General features: G+C 45.4%; 1 protein-coding gene across 4 annotated transcripts in view; it reads right to left on the reverse strand.

The window, feature by feature from the left end:
* Window positions 1-14,972, reverse strand: part of ZNF395 (zinc finger protein 395) — a 49,636-nt gene that overhangs the window by 28,411 nt on the left and 6,253 nt on the right. The window contains exon 1 of one of the 4 annotated variants that reach the window (XM_081077617.1): window positions 10,161-10,318. The exons of 1 other annotated variant lie outside the window; for it this stretch is intronic. The gene's annotated coding sequence lies outside the window, so the exon portion shown is untranslated. Of the gene's footprint in view, window positions 1-10,160; window positions 10,441-14,972 lie in introns of those variants that run through there. 2 more of the 4 variants (XM_081077619.1, XM_081077618.1) reach the window with 2 other exon arrangements.

The following is a 14,972-nucleotide window of genomic DNA, read 5'->3' on the forward strand; positions in this document are numbered from 1 at the left end:
TTACGATATCTCCTGAAGGTGAGATAAACCTCTATTCTCTTTGCAGAGCCCTCTAAGAAACATTTGCTACGTGATTTAGCCCTAGCAGTGTCCTCAACAGCAAAAAAAAAAGTCATCCAAAAATATCAGGAAGAAAATTTAAAAATTTTAACTAATCAGAGTGGAGTCTAAATAAACCATATATGTAAGTACACTTTAGGCAAAATTAAACTCAATCTAATTTTCTACATGTAAGCTAAAAATAACAAAAGCGAAAAATTTTGAACTCAAACCACAAACTTATTGTCCAGTGTAAAGTGAATATATGCGTTCCTGGAAAATCCCAGTCAAGTTTCTTGGGGCAGCCGGATGGCAAAGCTGGTTAGAGCGCGAGCTCTGAACGACAGGGTTGTCAGTTTGATTCCCACATGGGCCAGTGAGCTGCGCCCTCCACAACTAGATTGAAGACAGAGCTGCCACTAAACTGCCGGAGGGGCAGCCGGATGGCTCAGTTGGTTAGAGCCTGTGCTCTAACAACAAGGTTGCTCGTTCAATTCCCACATGGATGGTGGGCTGCGCCCCCTGCAACTAAGATTGAAAACAGAGAATGGACTTGGAGCTGAGCTGCGCCCTCCACAACTAGATTGAAGGACAACTTGGAGCTGATGGGCAATGGAGAAAAATACTGTTCCCCAATATTCCCCCACTTAAAAAAAAATTAAATAAAAAAAAGTTTTTTTTAAATTTATCCATCCCTCGTTCTCCTCATCACTACAGAGCAATCACAAGGCTCTCTCATCCCTGGTGTCAGGATGGCGTGTACCGTGCTATACATGGTGATGCAAACTCGCAGTGAGGGTAATGAAGTAGGAAGGAAAGGTCAAGGGCACTCCCAGGTCCTCCGCAGCTAAGCAGAGGACCCACCATTCAATTAAAGGGTCCCCATCTTGATTCACTCATTATACTGACTAGAACTGGCTGATACACACATTAGTCTTCTATGTGTCAATCTATTTTATTTACTGTTATTTGACATTTCCACCTAACCCCCACCTTCTCGCTTTTCCTAAAGGCCAAATTCAATTTTCAATAGCCCTGGGGCTGCAAATTGAGTCCTGACACACCATGGAATAGTTCTCTTCAGCCTTTCTAAAATGACCCCAGAAGGGTCCCTTGAAGATGTTGGGATTCATTTATAAACATGTTTTAGAGAGCTTACATGATGATGTTGACTCAAATACTACGCAACTAGAGGAATACCCCCTATTCAACATTACCTTTCAGTGTCCAAATCACCTAATAACCTGACTCTAAGAATTGGAAAGGACTTTGGGTTGGAGGTCAGCCTAATTCCTGCCCTTCTCTTCTACAGTATCCCTAATCAATAGCATTCAGCCCAACTTGAATACCTCCAGCAATGGGAAGCTCACTACTCCGTCGGCAAACATTTCCATTGGACAGCTCTCTGCCAGCTAGAAAATCCTTTTTCGTATTCAACTAAATCTGCTCTCCCTGTCTTTAGGGTTCAAAAGAACCTTAAAAGTCATCAGCTTCAGTGTAATCATCCTACAGATGAGGAGTCTGAAGCTAGAGAGGACAAAGCAATTGTCCCATCCACTGGTCATATTCCACACCAGGAGCAAAAATGAACAAGTCCACTCTTTCCTATGCTTGATAACTATGGAAATGTTTGAAAGCACCACGGTGTACCCACACCTTCAATGTACTCCAGTCATTCCTGTTCCTACATCACCCTAGTCTCCTTCCTGGAGGTAGTCTTGCTCTTCATGTTTCTTGTTTGGCCCCTCAGTGGTCCAAATGTCACATGACCAACAGGGGTCACTGAAATGAGATCCTGGTTTGGATTAATGAATTTCTGATTCAGTTATGAACTGGATTCAATTTGTTAAAAAGCCTCATCCTAACAGAGCTCACATTAAACTCACGAACAATAGAACAATCTCAAAACTTTTTTCCTGCATGATCTGCCCCTTCTCAGCGTGCCTGGAATACCACCATGCTTGTGTGTTCACCTGCTGGTGTGCTCCTTTCAACTGGATCAACTTCAGGGGAGGGGCTGAGTTTTATTTTGTGACTTCAGTGCCTAATCCAGTGCTTGACACCTATCAGGTAGGTACTCAAGATTCGTCACTGAATAAACCATCTACCTTTACCCCAACCTGTCCTTGAACAATAAAATGTTTTTGAAATAGCAGTGTTCAAGAGAATGGAAAGACAAACCACAGACTGAGAGAAGATATTTGCACATCTGATAAAGGACTATTATCCATAATATATGTTGTGATCAAACAATATGGTGAATGTTTAAATTTTAAAAAATGTATTACAGTGAAAGACACATTGCCATTAATCCCCCTCAAGATACTCCCCCTCGCTTCAAACACACATATCCCATCGTTCTTGCCACTTTCTGAAACAGCTCTGGAAGTCCTCTTTCATGAATGTCTTTACCTGTGCTGTCGTGGCTGCCTCGATGTCCTGAGTCATTTTGACTTTGGGGAAGAGCCAGAAGTCACACAGTGCCAGACCCGGTGAATAAGGTGGATAAGGACACATTGTCATGTTTTTATTTGACAGAAATTGTCATATACCAGATGCAATGTGCGACACAGAGTGTTGTGATGATGGAGGATGATTAACGGCACACTTTAAAACACACCTTCTCTCAACCGTAGCTCACACCCAACTGACTGCACCAAATAAGTTGAAACTTGTCACACACTGTTACTAAGGTTCAACAAGCCACTTCACACATTGAAGATCCCTGCCTTTCCATTGGATGGCACTCGGCAGCAACATTCGCTGTATTTTGTGATCACAATGGAAAGGCTCCGTGTCACATTATCGCTTCTGGTACGGCAATTTCTGTCAATTAAAAAAACTACAATGTGTTTTTATTCATCTTATTTACTAGATCTGGCACTATGTGAGTTCTGGCTCTTCCCCAAAGTCAAAATGACCATGAAAGGTAAATGTCTTGAATCCATTCAGGACGGAGGCAGCCACGACAGCACCACTAAAGACACTCACGAAAGAGGACTTCCAGAACTGCTTCAGAAAGTGGCAAGAACGATGGGATAGTGTGTTCAAAACAAGGAGGAATATTTTTAGGGGATTAATGGCAATGTGTCTTTTACTGTAATAAAAATTTTTTTATGTAAACATACATCGTATTTTGTGATCTCACCTCATATACAAAGAACTCTTAAAACTCAACAACAAGAAAATAACCTGATTTAAAAAATGGGCCAAAGACCTTATCAGACACTTCACCAAAGAAAACATACAGATGGCAAAAAAAAGCACATGAAAAGATGTCATCACATGTTTAGGGAAATGCAAACTGTAACAATGAGACACCACTACACTCCCATTAGAATGGCCAAAATCCAGAACACTGACAGCACCAAATGCTGGCGAGGCTGTGGAGTTACGGGAACTCTCATTCATCGCTGGTGGGCATGCAAAATGGTGCGGCCACTTTGGAAGACATATTAAGCAGTTTCTTACAAAACTAAACACACTCTTGCCAACAATAGCACTCCCTGGTATCTACCCAAAGGAGCTGAAAACTTATGTCCACACAAAAATCTGCACGCAGATGTTTACAGCACCTTTATTCATAATAACCACCAACACCTGGACGTAACCACGGTACCCTGCAATAGGTCAATGGATAAACAAACAGTGGTCCATACAAACAATAGAATATTATGCAGCACTAACACGAAGTAAACTATCAAGCCATGAAAAGACAGGGAAGAACCTTAAATGCATATTACTAAGTGAAAAAAACCATCTGAAAAGGCTACTACGGGATGATGCCAACTGTATAACACGGTGGAAACAGCACAACTGTGGAAACAGCAAAAAGATCAGTGGTTGCCAGGGGTTGTGGGGAGGGAGGGATAAACAGGCAGAGCACAGAGGATTTTTAGGGCAGTGAAAGTACTCTATATGAAATAATAATGATAGGTATATGTCATTATACGTTAGTCTAAACTCATAGAACGGACAACTCCAAGAGTGACCCTAATGTGAACTATGGACCCTGGGTGATAATGACGTATCAATGGAAGTTCATCAATTATAAGAAATGCACCATTCTGGTGGGGGATCACGGTGGGGAAAGCTGTGCGTGTGTGGGGGAGGGGGATATGGGAAATCTCTGTTCCTTCCTCTTAATTTTGCTGTGAGCCTAAATCTGCTCTAAAAAATACAGTCTATTTTAAAAATGCATAAAGCAGTGTTTTCCCCACCATGATATACAAACACATTATAGAGAACACTGATAAATTAAAAATGTGAAAAAAAGAAAGTCACTCAATTCAATCCATCTAAAAGCAACCAATATTAGTATTCTGATATTAGAATTATGAGTATATTTCCTCTGGTCATTTTCTATGTACTTTGTTTTTTTAAGATTTAAAGTCATGTTGTAGATGTACCTTAACTTTTAGTAGAAACATTTGCCCATGTTATCTTAAAACCATTCCTAAACATTATTTTTAATGACCACATTATTCCATTATAAAGACACATCCATCAGAATCACTTATAGATTATTTCCAGCCCACTCACACCACGGGATATAGAAGTTGTTTCTAATTTTTCACTCAAGTTTTTTTTTTTTGAACTTTGAATAATCTCTGTGCATAAAACATCATCTATATCTTAGTATGGTCTCAGGTATATCTCCAGAAGTGGAGTTACCTGACCAGAATGTAAAACATCTCAATACATTACAATTACAATTCACATTTAAAAAACTAAATCAAACTTTACATTATCTCTCACTGAATTTCTTTTTTAAAATTTGGCCCTCATTCTGGACGATTTTGAACCTTCATTTATCTACTAAATAAGCAATCCCTCCCACCTCTGGGACATCAACAAAGCTGACAAACATACCTTCTGTATCTTCATCCACAACACTGGAAAAAAAATGAGCAGCTCAAAGCCAAGAATAGAACCCTATGGCACTCATTTTCAGACCCCTTTCCAGGTTGACTCAGTGCCACTAATTAACAGCTTTTGCCTATTAATAACACCATGAAATTAAATTAATAACACCATCCAGCCCACATTCTACCACTTACTTAATATGGACCATCCATCACAACTTATGTGAAATACTTTCCTCTAAAGCCAAAGTACACCATAGCTGCTACGTCATTTCTCTAATCTAGTAACCTACCGAACCACCCTATAAAACAGGAAATGGGGTTCATTTCATCCAATTCAGCAGACTTCTGGTTATCCCTGCATCCTCAGGCCACACATTTTTAAGCAAAAAGCACTTCAGTTTTCACTTTTTTTTACATGTTACAAAAGCAATAGTTTAAAATAATCAGATTGTGCACACTGTGAAAAACGGTGACTTTTACTCAGTCCTTCTCACCTGCAGCTCACTTGGGGAAGCCTAACAGGTGGTTATGGACTCCCAGAGTAAACCCAACTGTCTAAGGACCACAGAGACCTGAACTTATTCACTCAGCTGGTCCCAAGAGCAGCCTAGTTTTCCAGGAGTCATTTGCATTAATACCTGGACTTGAACCAGTTCTTCCATATTCATTATGAATCTCTGGACTGGAGGCCTACCCCCTGGGGCCATCCTAGGAGTAAGGATATAAGAAATGACACAGCTCCTCTCCTTGCTATTCCTTGATTATTGACTCACAGAACCAAAGCTCCTGAGAATCTAATGTCATACAGCATTTGGTAGCCATGACTCACATCTCACCAAGTTATTACCCCGACATGGTTCTCAGAGGAGACATGCCTGGAGCCACAATCTAACCGTGGCAGCCAGAAGGGGAAAATGGGAAGGCTGGAGAGATCTTGGGGTCACTAGAAATCTGCCTCACTATAGAAATCACAGCTCAATGCCCTCCCTAACTACTACCATTCCAATCATCAGAAAAAGATTGCGAAGTTCCAGCCAGCAGCAACTCAGAAAATGCTGTTGATTTGCCTAAAACAAATCATTTGCATGCAAATATCTTGGGATTCCAAAATGTCAGACTCTTCCTACCTGAATCCTCCGCTGGCCACTCAGAGCCTGGGATAGTGATCCCAAATTCCCTAGCTTGCCATTCAAGTCTCTTGGAAACTCAAGTTGCAATCCCAAAGACCTGCAGGACTAAGGAGCGAATGTAAAGCGACTGGACTGAGGCCACAAAAGCCCTGGGACGATGACAGAGAGACAGACAGGGGACCATAAGGCCTGTCTCCTATCCACAGGGGGGCAACCACCACTCACTCAGCTCTAGAGACCTGTCTGTTCTGATTCTTTAAGGGAGTCCTAAAGCCAGAGGTTTTCTGGATTGCTCCCAATTTTTTAAAACCTTTGGACAGTCCAAATTATAACACACCTGAAGGCTGAACACATTCTTTGGGCCACCCGTTTACAACCCCTACACTACATTTTGATCCTAACCCACCTTGCCAACCTAATTTCTCCCTATTCTCTTACAAGAATCCTCCGTGCTTTACTCTTACACACACCGTGCACATTCCCAACTCCAAGCACTCCCCATGCTCTACCTCCCAGCTGTGCAGAACCATGAGACACCCCAACAGGTTCACCCCAGACTTCCTTCTTTATTCCAAACCATTTTTCCATGCAACTCCAGCACAGGTTGTACACCCTTTCCTCTGAACTGTACCGGTACTTATTTTTCATTTGGGCATTTAGTCATCTTGCCTTTCTCCTTAATCATAGGTACATCCGAACTCTCCAGTTACCCTAAAAAGTCAAACTCTTCCTCATGCTCCCTTCCACCTACAGCAATAGTATGGGTAGCTCTGCACAGGAGCGCTTAATACTTTCTAGAAGTGAAAGTTCTCTGTATAACTGTGTTTTTCAAACTGTGGTTTATGATCCATTACAGAGGGGTTAAATCAATTTAGTGGGAGACAATAAATATTTTTTAAACAAAAAATAAAATAGAAAATAAGTATCAGAGGAGACTGCACCAAGCCAAGGAACGTTGTACTTCATGAACTTGAATTCGATTTTTACATACATGACTGAGTGAACTAGACTGTGATGTAAATTTCATTTCTTAATGAAGGTCACGGTCAAAGCAGTGCAGAAAACACTGTCCTATAAAGAGTAAATTAGCTCAACCACTATTTCATGCAATATTTTTTTGACCCTCATGTATTCCCTATAGAGAAAAAATATCTGATGGACACCTTTCCCCACGGAAGTCAGCTTCCCCTCGTAGTTCACATATCCTGCATCTCAGAGAAGGGGGTGTGGGGAGAGGTTGGCAGGGAACTAAGGAACTGCAATTAAAATCTCCACTCATTCTGTAACTTTTTAACTTTTTGCAATCATCCTTCAAATACACCAGCCCTCAGATGTTGCAAGTTGAGGCTTTGGGGAATTTGTTCAGCACATCACCCTAAATCACCCTTGCAACAAGCAAGCAGAATTCAGAGAGAAGGAAAAACCTCTGCGGGCAGGTCGCTGGATCCCTGGAACTGACAACGGTGCAGGTTGGGACGGACCTGGCCGCGGGAAAGGCAATATCTCTAGGCCCAAAATTTCCTCACTGCTCCTTCAGATCATCTAGCTGCTCCCCACCCCCACCCATGAATAGGACACCAGGACTAGCCTAAAGGTCTCAATGCGGAGCAAAATTCACCTTGTTGCAAAACCCAACAATTTATGTCTTTAGCAAATTCCATTCTACTTCCCTCCAAACACCCTCATGGTTAGGAGAATAAGTGGCCCATTCTCCTTGGAGCCTCAATTTTCCAGAATTGTTTTGCCAATTTCAGGTTCAGGTTCATGTGATGTATTTGAATGGCAATACAGGACAGAGCCTTCTAATTCAGACCCTCAGCCCCACTCACTAGCATCCTCTACTACTTCCCTATGACCAAGAAGGCATACACCATTTATCCCCGAGTGCCTTCCTTCTCCCAGTTTTGGAAGCCTTTCCCACACAACACACCCTGGTTTCCCCCCCAATCTCAGGGTTGCAGTGGCTTGCAAGACACCTATGGCAAACACAAAACTTCTCTGCAGCAAGAGTGTCAATTACTTCTCTCCAAAACACACATTTCCGATTTCTCCTGTTACCAACTACAGCAGCTCCAAGGCCCTGGCATGCAATCAATTTCCACAAGGAATTAATTTCCATTCATCTCTTCCCTTCGCCCTGCCCCGTCAACAGATTATTTCAACAGTAATGTTTCTAAAATCCACCCCCTATTCCATTTCCAGTTATCCCAGTCCAAACCTTAGGCACTCTGAAACTGTAACAGTCTAACTAACTGATTTGTCTCCTAACATTAGTTTTTAAAACCTTTCCAAATACCCTTTCATGATGTCACTCCCTGGCTCACAAACCTTTAATGTCTCCCCAGTACACATGGGGTAAAGTACAATTTCCCAGTCTGGCTTTCTAGGACTTTCACAATCTCAACCACTGTTCCTCTCCATCTTTATCTACTACTGTTCAGGAAACAGTCCCTGGTCTGACCAAGGCCATCTCTTTGTCTCTTGGAAAAGCCAAGTTCACTTGCAGCTCATGGCCCATGTCAAGGGTCTCACCCTTCAGGAATACAGTCCTGGAGATTCCTGCCCATAGCTCCATTCTCTGAACTCCAAGAACGCCTACTCTACACCTTGCATTTTAACAGTTAATTGTGTCCTATCTTGAGTTTTATTTCACATGCTCAAATCTTTCCGTATCTACCATGAGATTAATGAACCCTGGAGGGCATCACCTTACGTGTATCTGTTGTATCTTCCCTCACTGAGATCACTGTTGGAATCTTTCTCCTCTGCTAGTTTCGATGCCACCTCTTGCACCTGTTACTTCTTCCTCTCCTGCCTTTGGACCTTCACAAGTGAGTTGTTCTCCAGGGCATAACTTATTTCAGAACGTAGTACTCTAAGTCCATTCCCCAATTCTAACCTTTCCTTTGATATTCCCCCTGCTCCCCGGAATTTACAATAATTTAGGCAGCCATAGCACATGAACTTGAATTTGGGCTCTCAAATCATTTACTTCCACGTGATCAGTAGCCTTTGTAAGGCCTTGGATTTCTTGTGTTCCTCTTATCTCCCAGAGAGCCTGGCATGGTGCTAAGAACACAGCAGCCCCTCAAAAGCACCTGTGGAGTTGAACTTAATTGCTGTTCTCTTGTGTTTCAAGTTTCTTGGGACCTGAACCTCTGGTTACACAACACCCTGGGAGGGTGTCAAAAAAGCCTCCACTACCTGCTGATCGATCACTCACTTTCAGGCAAACTACACCAGATACACTTTTCTGGAAAGAGGGGTGTAAAGAACATAGTGGTGGCCTGTAGGCAACCCCTGCACCTGGCAGTCTGGCACCATGAGAACGCCTGCCTGGTGGAAATGTTTCAAAACCACCAAGAATTGGCCAGGGCTGCCTAAAATCACGGAGGCAGCAGCACCCCCACACCACCTCGCAGGTGGGCTGCTTTATAGATTTCTGAGTCAATCCTAAAGTGAAGGCGCTGCGTCCTGAACTCCAAGGCAGGGAAGAAAATGTTGCCTTTGAAATTGTTTGCACATGACAAACTCCCCGTCCAGGCCCCCGCCAGGCACCCCACATGCCCAAAGTGCCAGCTCCAAGAAGGGCCAGGGGCCGCCGCTGAGGAACGGCAGGGTTAAACGGCGCGGGAGGAAGTGGGGGTGGACAGAAGAGGACAGAAAGGGTTGGGGCCAACCCCCGAGGTGGAGGGTGTGTCGTGCCGCGCGTCTCAGAGCCCAGCGCTCGCCCGCCCGCTCGTTGGAGTGGGCAGGAACGCGCGGGGCGCCGGGAGGGCTGGACTAGCGGCCCAGCCGGAAAGGGTCGGGGAGGAGGCAGGTCAGTCTCCGCAGGAGAGGCGACTCCGGACAACCACTCAAAGTTGGGGAGGGGTGCCTTAGCTAGCACTGGCGGCGAGCGAGATAAACAAGGCGGCGCACGGGAGAGCGGATGGCCAGGCCACCCCCACCCAGCCCGCGCGGGCACTGCCGCAGCGCCCCTGCGCCCCGACCCGCCGGTGCCCCGGCGCACCGGCCTCCCCAGCCCTCAGGCCGCCGGCCCGGCCCCCGTACGGAGCGTGGGAAGTTCCCGAGCAGCCCCTGTGCCCCCGCTGCAGCGCCGCGAGATCCCCGCGCAGCTCACCTCGCCTCGCCAGCAGCAGTAGCGCGGGCCGGGGAGCTCCCGCTCGGACAGCTGGACTCGGAGCTGCAGCTGCCTCCGCCCCTACCCGCCCACCAGGCTCGGCCCACCGCCCGGCTCCGCTCCGGCCGCCCGCCCGCCCGCCGAGGCTCCGTTCGCGCCCACCTGGCCGGCCTGCCCTCCCTCTCCGGGACACTGCGCTCACGTACGCGGCCGCGGCCACAACCCGGCCCGGATTCCCTCCCGGGAAGGGAGCGGTGGAGCGCGCCAGCTAGCGAGTGAACGAACGAGACTCGGAGACACACCCCCTGGCCGCCCTCCCCCCGCCCCCGCCCCCCTTTCTCCGCCCCCAGCCCCAGGAGCCGCGCGCGCACGCCGCCTGGCCTCTCATCGGCCACGCGCGCCCCCATTCTCCCCACACACCCACCGCGCGCCCGGATACACACCACCGGCCGCTTGTAGACAGTGGGCGCTTAATAAGTGCCCGAGCGACTCCTCGCGCACATGCGCACTTGAACCTGACCGAGTTATGACCCACCCCCACCCCCACTCCAAAATCGGAACCTAGGCTGCAAGCCCGGAATCAAACTTGAGTGTTCACCTTTTTTCACTGAACCGCCAACCGAACCAAAGTGTCTATCTCTTGTTTTACCAGGCCTAGCTCTGGGACAGGCTTCTCCGAGAGGCCGAGCTCCCCCTAGGGCGGGAAAGGAAGCCAGAAAGCCCCCCGGCGCCGCCGATCGGTGCTTGGCGGGGCGATAGGGACCCAGGCCGTGCAGCTGGGACCCGCCGAGAGCGCGAGCGAAAGCGGGAGAGGGAGCATTGGAATCAACATTTCCATTTTCCTTTTGATTTGTTTTCTTCCTCATTTTATGACATTTTACTTGTTTGTAGTTGTAAAGTGAGGCGTTATTTACTCTTTCTGGAATGGGAGAAAGTTAACTATTAGCTTTCAGCCCTTATGTAAACAATACCAGTTGCTTTTGGCACCGTTAGGCTCTGGCTTGTGTATAATTTGTAACAAGGAGAATTGAAGCTGTTCCATTGTGTTGCTGTTTTTCAGAGATAAGACCAGAGGCAGAACGGTCGTGAAGGGCCTCCGTGTCTACTTGTGTGGGTACATATATTTATATTTTTAAAAATGTAATGATTAGAAGAAGAATTCCCCTCCTCATAAAAGTTTTTAAATATTTGGGGGCATATTTGTTGCATTTGCAGTTATGCTGTGGTTTTTTTGCAGCGAGGCAGTGGGGAGTGTGCTGGAAAGGACCAAAGGCGTTGCCTGTAGACAAGCCTGGCGTGCAATCCTGATTTAGCTGCTGAACAAGCTTTATGACCTTCCTTCAGCAGGTTCTTTTATCTTTCAGAGCCTTGGCTTCTTTATCTGTAAGATGAAATAAAAATAAAAATAAAACATAGGTATAGTGCCTAGCTCAGAAAAAGTAAGCAATAAATAGTATTTCCCTTCCCCCATCTCACACCATCTGTTAAATAAGAAAATAGCAAAATAGAACCAAATTTCTATAGGACATTGGTTCTCAACTGGGGGTGATGTCTGGTGACATTTTTGATTGTCACAAAGGGGCTAAGGGAGGCTACTAACATCTAGTAAGTATAGGCTCACTATGCTGCTTAACATCCTGCAATGCACAGGACAGTCCCCCTCTCCCCCAACACAGAATTACCTGGTCTGAAATGTCAGTGAGTGCCATTGTTGAGAAATCCAGTTATAGGGTAACTCTGCTGTCAAATAATTCACCAAAGATTTTAACTCTCATCCTCAAGAAAACATTCTTGTTCTGCCCTGAAAAGATCAACAGAATGAAGGCATTGTGGGGATCACAGCAATTATGTGAGTCCCTTAACATGAAAATGCAGGCTCGTATTTTACATTTCATCATTCAATGAATATTTTAGTCAACAACAATGTATGCTCCCTTTTTCTTAAGGTATCTTATCATATGTTATATATTACTACAGTTCATAAAGAGCTTTATGTTCTTGTTGCCCTTTTTCCTCAAACAGTGGGTGCTTACTCACGTCGGTATGTTCTCTGTTAAGTTCCCAAGTTCCTCACCTATCCTGAAGTTTATAATGTAGTCTCTCTGCCCCCAAGGAACACACAGCCTCGTTGGAAGTAGATTAATGCACACGCAACAATTAAGAAACAATACAAGATAGCATGTAATTAAGCTTTAATTGCAACGCTCAGGCTACAGTGGCTCAGAGAAGAGGTCAGTGAGTTCCCACAGGGACAGCCCAGGGCTGCCTATGTGGCTGAGGGGTTCAGTAAATGTTTGTTGAATGAAATAGTGAATGGTTTTTACACAAGCTAGGACTCAAGCTAGTGTATAAACTACATTACGGTATTTAAACTGCTAGCTTTTGTAAATGGATGTTGGTATCTGGCTGTGAGTTTGTTTTTCTTAAAACATCTAGTTTAAACTTACAGCCAAACCTATAGATTTCCAAAAATGATTGTCTTTTAATAAAACTGAAACAATCATTCATTTGACAGTTGCATGAGTGCTTGCTGTGTGCAAAGTGAACCGAAAGAGTCTCTAGATTTGAACCGAGCCCATGGCTTGTTCTGAGAGTGCCTTGAGAACATAGGCCATCGAAAGGCATGTGCCCTCTCACAGCATAGACTGCACGTAGATCCCTTTTTACTGCAGGTATGTACTTGCACAGTATGCATTCCAGAGTTTTGCACATTAACACAGGCTCAGAGAGAACTTCCCACCGCAAACATCCATTCCCAAACACACACCCAGCCCTCAGCACCTTCACACAGAATCCAGGCTCTGTCCCAAACACACACTGCACAGCACACACATTACACAATGCAAGATGTACTTAGAAAGACTATAATTTGTTGGTTTTCCGTCTTGGCTCCCTGATGACTCCCTCCCCCCCCCCCCCAGATAAGAGCTTGCCCTCCCTGGCGGCTGTCCCATCCTAGAACTTTACTTCACCTTGCTTTCTCCCACACCCTGGCTCTCTGTTAAAATACAGACATCTTGTACTTCTTTTCCATCAAAGTAATTAGCTTCTTGGAGAGCATTTCCCATTAGCTTGAGGAGAAGCAAAGCAGACCCAGACCCTGCCTTATATTATACAGACACATTTCTAGGTGCAGTATGAGTATGAGATGGCCACTATCTCCAATCACCTCATGTAACTGCTTCCAGCCTTGTCTCCTTCCAATCCCCCTTTCCTCTGCTTAAAACTCCTCAGACACTTCCTGTAGCTTTTGTAACAAAGCCCTAGCATTGCTCATTAAGCTCCTTCATGGTGTGGCTCCTAATTACTTCTCCAACCACTGCTTGCCTCTACCCCTTTCACACTGCACTCCAGACATGCTAAACTGAACCGTCCTTTGCCTGCACAGACCTTTTCTTTGCTTGATAACATGCTCTTTTCTCTGCCTAGAACACTCCACCCCTTTGTCTCGCCTCTTTACCTGGCTATCCCTACTTATCCTTCAGGAGTCAGCTTAGATGGCACTTTCTCTGCCCTCCAGGACTGGATTAGGTGCCTTTTCTTTATGTCTGATAGCACTCTACACTTACCCCACTGCGCTGTACAGAAATCCCCATTCTCTAGTCCTACTCCCCTCCCTCCAAGACTAAACATTCTATGAAGACAAGGAGCATATCTCGTTCTCCATTGAACACCCAACATTTGGCACTGTGCCTGGCATGTAGTTGGCACTTGATAAACACTGGTTAATAATAAATTGTTAGTTGGACCCAGGGGACTGACTAGAGTAATTCCATCCACGGTCCGGACAATCTCTGGTTCCCAGCATGCCTCAGATGCTCAGTGGATTCCAGGGCTGGTGAAGACTTTCTAACCATTTATTTAGAACAGGATGAGGCCTGTGGAATGAAGTAAGTCCTCAGGTCCCACTAGAGCATCATGTTATCCCTAACCTGTCTTCCTGAACTCCAGATTCTTGTCACCAAGTAGCTACGTGACTCCTCTACTTGGACGTCTAATCAGATCTCAAGTGTACTGTGTCCAAAACTATGTCCCAAATCAGATATCAAGTGTCCACATCCAAAACCACACTTTTGATTTCCCTCCAAAATCTGCTTCTCCCCATCTCAATAAATGGAAAGTCCATTTTTCTAGTTACTCAAAAAACAAAAACAAACAAACAAACAAGAACCAAGCAGACAGACAAAAAGCTTGGAGTCATCCTTCATTCCTTTCTTTTTCTCAGACTCTGCATCCAATCCATCAGAAAATTCTGTTGCTTCCATCTATGACATATATCCAGAATCCAGTTGTGTCCCTCCATTTCCAGCCCTGCTTCCCTAGCCAGGCCACCCCCTCTCTGAGCTGGACTTCCACAAGAGGCTCCTCAGTGTTCTCCCCGCTTTTTCTGTTGCCTCCCTATACTATATTCAATACCATGGCAGCCAGAGTGGTCCTTTTGAAACCTAAGTCATATCTTATCACTATTCTGCTCAAAGCTTTCAACTGCATCCCACCTCCCTCACTACACGGCCCTACCTCGTCCTGCCCCCAGGCAACTCTCTGGCCCCACCACCCACCACTCTTCTGTGGCTCCCCCAGCACTAGCCACATTGGTCCCCTCGCTGTTCCTTAGACCCACTTCCAACTCAGCCTTTCCAAAGCTGTTCTTTTGGGCTGGAATGACCTTCCTCCAGATATCCACATGTCTAGCTCCATCCCTTGATGCAGGTCCCTGCTCAAATGCATCCTTACGGGAAAGACATTCCCTTGCTGACCTATCTAATATAGCACCACCCAGCTATACCTCGGCCCTGCATTACTTTTCTTCTT

The sequence above is a fragment of the Rhinolophus hipposideros genome, assembly GCF_964194185.1.
Source record: "Rhinolophus hipposideros genome assembly, chromosome: 16".
Lineage (NCBI taxonomy): Eukaryota > Metazoa > Chordata > Mammalia > Chiroptera > Rhinolophidae > Rhinolophus > Rhinolophus hipposideros.